This window comes from Pelodiscus sinensis, chromosome 23 (assembly GCF_052426305.1).
Source record: "Pelodiscus sinensis isolate ZL-2025 chromosome 23, ASM5242630v1, whole genome shotgun sequence".
NCBI classification, from domain to species: Eukaryota; Metazoa; Chordata; order Testudines; family Trionychidae; genus Pelodiscus; species Pelodiscus sinensis.
In genome coordinates this window covers 1,049,353-1,058,163 of record NC_143074.1, presented here as the reverse complement: position 1 = coordinate 1,058,163, position 8,811 = coordinate 1,049,353, and the positions used below count along the sequence as shown (strand labels likewise).

Below are 8,811 nucleotides of genomic sequence, written 5' to 3'. Positions count from 1 at the left end.
GCTGCGAGCGGCCGCAGTCAGCGCCCCACTGCCTGAGACCGGCCGGGACGGCGCCCGCAGCAAACCCGCCGCCTGGCCGCTAGGGGGCGCTGCAGCGGGCGTCACAGGGAACCCGCCGGGCTGCGGGGAAGGGTTTGGGCAACGCACCGCAGAGCCCGCCTCTGCTTCCGGTTTCCGGCGTGTGTCAGGTGAGTGGCCGGGGCCGGGGCGTCGCCCTCGGGCAGCGGGTCCCAGCGGCCTGGCCCCGGGCCGCGCGATGGGACGGGCCCGCAGCGCCTCAGCGGGGCCGGGGACCGGCTGCCCGACCCTGCACGCGCCCCCAGCGTCTCGCGAGGGGTCACGTGGCGCGTGTCGGGGCGCCGCCCCCCCGAGTGGGGGCCCGAGGCCCGGGGAGACTCCCTGGGTCCCGCGCGCTGAGCCTGGCGGAAGTGCCCCTCCCCCTCCCGGCGTGTCCCGGTCCGGGGGGTGCGGGCTGCGCGGTCCGGCCGGGCTGATGGGCCTTCGTGTGCGAGCCGCTGGCAGCTCGCTGCAGTTCTCAGCGCGGCCGCTGGGTGTCGGGCTGGCGCTGCGGGATGGAACGTGCAGTTGGATGTTGATGTAGCGTCCCGGCAATGGGGACTTTGACTTGCGATTGGTTCACAAACCTTTGGCGTTAACGGGGCTTAACCCCTGACGCTCGCCCAATGACAAACGTTTTGCTGTGGCAAGTGCAAGTGTGAACGCTGTTTTGTCCGCAGGAGCACGCTCCTGGGCTGCGTCTAGACTGGCATGATTTTGTGCATACTGTCTGCCGACAGTGGCCAGCACCGGGTGCCCCGGAGAGGGTGGACCGAAGACAATGATCAAGCGATTTGTCTCCTGCCATCCCTCTCCAGCCTCTGACAGACAGAGGCCAAGGACACCATTTTATCCCCTGGCTAATAGCCTTTTATGGACCTAACCTCCATGAAATTATCTAGCTTCTCTTTAAACTCTATTATAGTCCTAGCCGTCACAGCCTCCTCTGGCAAGGAGTTCCACAGGTTGACTATCCCTGAGCAGGAACTGAAACTGACCAGTGCCCCTCAATGCTGCAGGACCAACCCGGCAGTACCCCAGCTGGCCTCGATTCAGCTGCCGCTGAAACATCCCTGCTTATCCCTGAGCAGGAGCGTCAAAGTATTTGCACAAGAACCACTGACTTTTCTTGCGCAAATACTCACGGCCAGTCTAGACAGGTGGCAAGATTTTGCCAGCCTAGACGCACCCCTGCAGAAAAAGTGAAAGTCACTCTTGGGAGCTAGAAGTATTTTGCTGGTGAAAGTGTTGACCATGTTCACATGTGCTGACTTCCAGCTACAGGGCTGTGTCAACAGAGCCTTGTTGCTAAAAACTGCATAGTGTAGACAAAGCTGAGGTGTTAAAATGACACCCCTGTAAAAGACAAAAGTTTTGCTGACAAGAAGTATCAGTGTGAACAGCTCTTTGTCAACAGGAGCACTTTTGTTAAGAGTGAAAGTATTTTGTTGGCGAAAGAGCCAACAAATAGCGGCTACATTACAGCCATGATATTAGAAATCAGCAGTGACGCAGCCATGTTGCTAAAAGCTGTGTAGTGTAAACGAAGCCTTCTACAGCATCACAAAATGCTTTTGGGAAAGGAGAAAATGGAGCTTTCTAGTTGTGAGTTTAAAAAAGAAACTGCCTCAGGTGATAGCATTCCAATTACAGTAAAACTCCATTGGTCCGGCATCTGATGGTACGTGCTCTGGGCAGCCGGACCGTTGGAGCTGCTCTGTCCCCGGCTTCCCCGATTCAGCCACTGCTGAAACTGACCAGCGGCTGAATTGGGGAATCTGGGGGCAGAGCAGCTGGAATGCTGCCGGTAGGTCCCGTAGCACTGCCCCTCAGCGCTGCGGGACCAACCCGGCAGTACCCCAGCTGTCCTCGATTCAGCTGCCACTGAAACTGACCAGCGGCTGACTCCAGGAAGCCTGAGGCAGAACTGCTCTGCCCCGGGCTTCCCGGAGTCAGCCACTGGTCAGTTTCAGCAGCAGCCGACTTGGGGACGCCTGGGGCAGAGCAGCTGGGGTGCTGCCGGGTTGGTCCGGTAGTGCCGCCCCTTGGTGCTGTGGGACCAACCTGGCAGCACCCCAGCTGCTCTACCCCAGGCATCCCCAAGAGCAACTGAGGTGCTGCTGGGTTGATCTCGCAGCGCCAAGAGGCGGTGCTACCGGACCAACCCGGCAGCACCCCAGCTGCTCTGCCGCAGGCGTCCTGATTCAGCTGCTGCTGAAACTGACCAGCAGCGGCTGAATCGGGGACTCCTGGGGCAAAGCCGGACTATTGGAAGGGGGGGCTATGAGAGGTCTGGGGTGGCATCCCCCCACACCACCTTAGACCCCTCATAGCCCCCCCTTCCGATAGTCCGGCATATCTGATAATCCGGCATCCCTTGGGTCCTAAAGGTGCTGGATTATCGGAAGTTTACTGTAGTTGAGGCAGAATAAGTAAAATTGCTAACAGGCAGTGCTGTTGGGAATACTTTTGTGCTAATTGCAAGCTGCAGGGTTTAAATGGGAAGAGGCAGGCCTTGTCTACTCTAGCCCTTTTGGTGGTAAGGCAGTCGCAGGTATGAGAAACACACGCCTGACTGACTGAAATTTCACCAACCAAAGTGCTGGCGTGGACAAGTGCTATGTTGGCAAGATAAGCTTTTCTGCCAACATAGCTAATGCAACTCTGGGTGGTTTAATTATGCCAACAGAAGAGCTCTCTCCCACTGGCAAAGAGCTGCTCCACGGGAGATGTTACAGCAGTATAGCTGTGGCAGTACAGCTGTGCCACTGTAAGAATTGTAGTGTAGATGTACCTATAGGCGTCCTTTAAGGTAGATGCAAAGAAGCTGTCCCTTTATAGAGCTTTTTTTTTATGAGCTATGTGGAAATTCCTCAGTAACAAACACATCTGCCCCATCTGATCAATGTATAAATTGTGGCCATGATAGTATACTGTTACTGCTGAATTGTGTATGTAAGTGACTAGTGCAGTGCTTTACATTAATTTTAATGTGCCCTCATATCCAAGACTGGGAATAGCCATTCCCTCAGAGACTTCCATATGCAACAAAGATTTATCAGTCTCTAACAATTAAATTATTTTTTAATGCCATTGGTTCAAAGCTATGATTTTCATTAACAAGACATAGGTTTCAATGACATTTATTAGTAATAGTGCTTTATCCTTTTACATAATACTTCACATCTCAGAATACTTCACAATTTTCCTGCCAAGTACTCTAAACAAACCACTTTTTTACTCAGGGAAAATGACTTACTCATAAGCATACAACAGGTAACAGGACTTCTGATTCCCAATGGTTTTTATAAACATTTATGCCCAGGCAACAAGAAGATACTCCAATGCAAAGTGAAATACATCCCAAAAAATTCAATGTATGCCTGGGTGTAAATCCCTCTGACAATCCTTTGTAAATAGGGAGACAGAATCTGTAGTAACTGTATGCAGAAGTAGTGGCCATTTTTGATTTACCTGTTGCACAGGTAGTTTTATAATCGCTTTTTGTTGTAGTTCTATACATACAGGCTGAGTCTAGATTGGCATGATTTTCCGGAAATGCTTTTAATGGAAAAGTTTTCCGTTAAAAGCATTTTCAGAACAGAGCGTCTAGATTGGCACGGACGCTTTTGCGCAAAAGCACTTTTTGCAGAAAAGCGTCCGTGCCAATCTAGACGCGCTTTTCCGCAAAAAAGCCCCGATCGCCATTTTCGCGATCGGGGCTTTTTTGCGGAAAACAAATCTGAGCTGTCTACACTGGCCCTTTTGTGCAAAAGCTTTGCGCAAAAGGGACTTTTGCCTGAACGGGAGCAGAATAGTATTTCCGCAAAAAGCACTGATTTCTTACAGTAGGAAGTCAGTGCTTTTGCGGAAATTCAAGCGGCCAGTGTAGGCAGCTGGCAAGTTTTTCCGGAAAAGCGGCTGATTTTCTGGAAAAACTGGCCAGTCTAGACACAGCCACAGTAATTAAATAAAGGGTTTTTGTTACAAAAAAATTAATGGCTTTAATCTAAGTCATATTTTGTCTCATTTGACACTGTATCAGACTAACAGTCTGCAGAAAACTCTTAAGTTTAGAGGAGGAAAACTAAACCCCACAAAGTTGCACTTTGAAGCTTTTGCTTGTTTCTGTGCTCCAGAATGTTTTTTTCCGAAGACACTTAACAGTGTTTTAGTCCTTAAGATGAAGTGTGTTAAAGTTGAACTGCAAAGCTGAAATGAGCACAGGTCTTGGAAAAAATATTTTACTCCTATTCCTGAGAGAGTAGGATAGAGGTAGTGTCATCTGCCTCTCCCTTTTTACTTTGTGACTTTTGGGTTCTTTTTGTTACGACATCGTTTCTCAGATCTTTTTACAGTATGTGTAACATAATAATACAGAGTTTATCTGTAGACAGCTCTATCACAATTGCACATAGCAGCTTCTCTCCATTATTCCCCCTTTAAAAAGAGGCTGATAGTACATGCCTGCTTCAGGTATGTGATAAGTTTAAGTAATATTTTCTGAAATGTTAGCACATTTTCTGAAATGTTAGCACAAAAATCTAAAATACTACACATATGCTAATAGAGGCCTCATTATCTGTAAAATTGAGTAGTTTAGGGGTTTACGCAATCTTTTTAATTGCTGTTTCATACAAAATTTGAAACCAAACTTTCTTAGTTTTTTTTTTCCATTTAGAAAGAATTGATATCCTGAGTATCAGCTTTAGGACATAAGTAGGGAATATAGCAAAGCTAATAGAAGATAGTGTTTTAGAATGAGTCTTGTTATGTAAGAATAAGCGGAACCTCTTCCATTCTAATCCCCACATAATTCCGTAAAGTGCATATCCACCCAAAATCAGCGTCTAATGCAGGCATTGCCAAATATGGCTTTCGGATAACTCTCCTATTTAATCTTCTTATACGGCCTCTGGAGACTATTAAGCCCAGCAGACAATGTGTGAGTTTCTGATAATCTGACTGTAAATGGCACAAATTTGGGGTGCATCTCTTAAAACTGTGTGTGTGTATGATGAGAGGAGGTTGCTGAGGAAGAGAGTAGTTTTAAGCAAGTAAGGAAAGTTCTTAACCAAACCATAATGCATTCTCAATAAATGCTTAAATGCTTTATCCTCTGTGCATAGGAAAGAACATGGTAACAGAAATTACTGTCTTAGGACGGATAGATATTACAGGCAATAGAAGTACTATGTTCACTTAAAACATGTCAGTGTGAATTGCCATAATACATAGGTTGAGCCTAGTTTTTCTCTCACCCTTTTTAAACCAGGGTAATTCCACTAATTTCAGTGGACTAGCCACAGTGAGAACAGAATCATACTCCTACTACTCAATATATATCACATTAGAATTCTGATGGTCAAGGTGCTCATTCAATATGTCCTAGAATAGAAAAGGGATAAACCGCTATTTCAGATATGTATTCATGTGGCACAGTTAATGTTGCTTTTAAAATGCTTAATTTTTGCATTTCTCACCCTTCGCTAATTTTAACTGTGGAGCTCTATATTACATTAGTGGAGATTTTTCATTTAATAAGTTGTAGAGAAATTAACAAGTATTTAAGGCCCCATTTTAGGAAAATAATTAAGCATGTGATTAAGTTCTTCCCTATTCAGGTTTGCACTTGAGTACCTGTTTAAGATTAAGCATATCCATAAATTCTATTGACCTCCATGGGATACATACATACGTTAAGGAGCTATCCTGAATTAGGGACTAAGTATGAATAGAAATGAGAAAACTTTAACAGGTTTGTTTAATTCCTTGTAGGGTTTACAGAAGTGGAATTATTTTGCCATCACTGAACAGACAACACAGTCACTGTCCTCCTTGGGTAAGTTTGCTGGTCCACTAGACCTATATTTAGTTCTGCAAGCTGGATGGCTCTGTTTTAACAGTTTGACAGTGAATTTTTTAAAATAAATTTAAACTCTGTTCTGAAGACCAGTTTTATCATAACTTGTCCAATGTAGTTTGGTCACATCAGCATGCATATGGAGCATGTTTGAAGAGTGTTCTGCTAGCATATTTTGTTCGTGGAAGTGCATTAAAGCAAATCTGAACATAGGCTAAGTCACAGCTATGAAAGCTTGTAGCAAGAACTGGGTCACTATCGTTATTGTTTATTTGGCCTTTCTTACTAGTGATATCCTTTTGAACAAGCTGTGTTTTATGATCTAGCAGTTGTATTTGGGAACAGATTTGAGAGGTCCTTTACCTTTTGATTTGTGGACTTCATATGTGATTCTCATTGGCATTGCAAAAGTTGTATTAATCCATGACCCGTGTCATACTCTTTCATTTCAAGATCCAGACTGTTAGTGTGAATTTCCATATTTAGTACATTCAAACTCCTTTGAGTGAAGTAGAGGCCCAATTAGAGAAGCCTAGAGGATCTTGTGGTTGCCAAGTGTTACCAGTTTGGTATTTTGAAAGTCTTTTTTGCTTCATGAATGATGGTAACCATTTGGCTGTGTATTGGGCATTGTGGAGGCTTGCGCATGTAGACAATACAGCAGACTTTGAGAGTCACCCAAAGGCCACAAAATTAGATAAGGATTGAAGGCACCAAGCCAAGTTTATTGTAAATGAAGCATGATTCTAGCTTCCTTGAATCAGATGTCAGCAGTTGCATGTAACACATGTATGCTCGTTACAATGGACTCACCTCAGTGACAGGGATGTGCCATTGCCCCCTAGGCTGGACAAAGACAGTTTTTATACACAGGTACAAACAAGTTACACATCACTCCTGACAGTAGGTTGCCACCCTCTGTACATGTACAAGGTTGCCAACCTTGTACATGCAGATTTGTTTATTATCTATTATGCTGTTAGTTTAAACCCTGTCCTAAACCTGAGTCAGTGTGTTCCTGTTATCTATGGGGTGTGTGTTGGCGCCAAAATGTTTTTTCATGAGGTGTTCTTTTATGGTCCCTCTAAAATGTGCTTGTGGCCTATACTTAATACTCTTAGGTATAAGTGTATTTCTGTAATACCAGCCCTGTTCTTGCCAACTTTTGTAAACAGGGCCTGCCTCTTGCTCACAACTTAACTTTGTTTTATATTAGCAAAGTCTTAACCATTGTGGCCTAGGTCTCAGGCCTTACACCAGGCCTGTAATAGGTGGGTTTATGTTTCAGGCCCTCATCTTAACTACAGATCTCACTTGCCTGTGCTAAACAAATAGAATATCAGTTTATAAGGTCTCTTCAAAATAACCACCTCATCCCAGTTCATCCGGTAGTTTGCATAGAACTCAGTTTATCTGCCTTGGAGCTATTGGAACTTTGGTTTCAAGTTTGTGTATGTGGTTCTAGGTAGTTTTAATCTGAAGTTTAGATGGCTGAGCCATCTGCCTAGCAGGGCCTGTGGATTAAAGAGTAACCCAAAGACATTTAAAAAGGAGTAACTCACAAATTAGCTGTATTTGATTTATTTTTCCCCCTTCAAGTAGGAGTGAAGTGTGGTATAATATTAAAAATTCCATAAAATGTGATTCCCGTCTGACCACAGTCACCCCCAGGCTCTGCCAAAGGGTTTGTGGGCCCCAAGGCAGGATGCTGGGAGTGGGGCCCCAGGCCTGGCCTGTGGATGGTGAATACTCAGCAGAGTGGGGCCCCGAAAGCGCAGGTCCCAAGGCATATGCCTTGCTCGCCTTTCCCTGGGGTTGGGCCTGCCCCTGCCCCTGTTTATATTCTAAAGCTTCACCTTGAATTTCATTCGGGGACAGTCTTTCATAATACAAATATTTGGACTGCCACACAGATGAGATTAGCAAGATTACATATCTGTTAGAGAATAGATATATAAATTAATTCTTAATATGTTCTGCAAAGTAGAAAGTTTAGAGTCTGAGAAACATCAAAAATAATACTGTACCCATACTCTGTGTGGGAGGTACTAGCAGTCTGTCAGCTAGTTATCACACTTTCCTAACTATGGATTTAATTACCTACATGATGTGCTTTTACAGGCTGAACCTGTATAGTCTGGCACACTCTGGTCCAGAAACATCTGTGATCTGGCATGATTTTAATTAGTCAGAGGTCAACTTACCATGGGTGTGACCAAGTTTCCTGCAGTTCCGTAAAGTTTGTTTTCAGCCACCAGTCCTGGCGCTCTGTGTTCTGTGCTGTTGTTTAGCTCTAATTTACCTCTAAATGTCTCCTAAGAGCCCAGTAGGCTAGTCCAGTGGTCCCCACTCTCCATATCATGTACACTGTCAAGCTCTTCTGAGTCTTCTTCCTCTGTCAGTAATTTCAAGATGGTCTCTGCTGCCATGTACAAGGTCCTCACCACAGTTAACAGAGCACACGAGAGATGTGCAGGATCCATTCTTTCTCACTGCAGGTGCCGGAGAGCACAGCAGAGAAAGGCATTTGGAGAAAGGGCACAAAAGGATGCCAGAAGCCTTGGAACAAAGCAGTCCCTGACGGGACACTTTGCATGGTCCCAAGATGCCCCATGCTCTGTTCTGAGGTTCCACAACACCCAGCGATAGATGGAGTCGCCAGTTGTTGTGGGCTACATACCCACAGTGTATTGCTCCTGCCGTCCACAGGAGAGCTTAGAGGTGGACACAATCTGTCAACAGAGGGAGCAAGTGTAAACATTAGTTGGCAGTATTTTTGGTGACTTTTGTGTGTCGACATTAGTTTCCTCGACAATACTTGTAGTATAGACTTCTCCTCCCTCATCCCTCCGTACTTAACACACACGCAAGGTGGGCATTGTGGAATAAAA

The 8,811-nt window shown here is 45.5% G+C and overlaps 1 protein-coding gene across 14 annotated transcripts in view; it reads left to right on the top strand.

Moving 5' to 3' along the window:
• Positions 1-120: 120 nt before the first annotated feature.
• The window catches only part of EXD3 (exonuclease 3'-5' domain containing 3), a 347,824-nt gene continuing 339,133 nt past the window's right edge, over positions 121-8,811 (top strand). For 3 of the 14 annotated variants that reach the window (XM_075905833.2, XM_075905831.2, XM_075905832.2), the window contains exon 1: positions 3,774-5,899. The gene's annotated coding sequence lies outside the window, so the exon portion shown is untranslated. Of the gene's footprint in view, positions 189-3,770; positions 5,900-8,811 lie in introns of those variants that run through there. The other 11 variants (XM_075905836.2, XM_014570612.4, XM_075905835.2 and 8 more) reach the window with 8 other exon arrangements.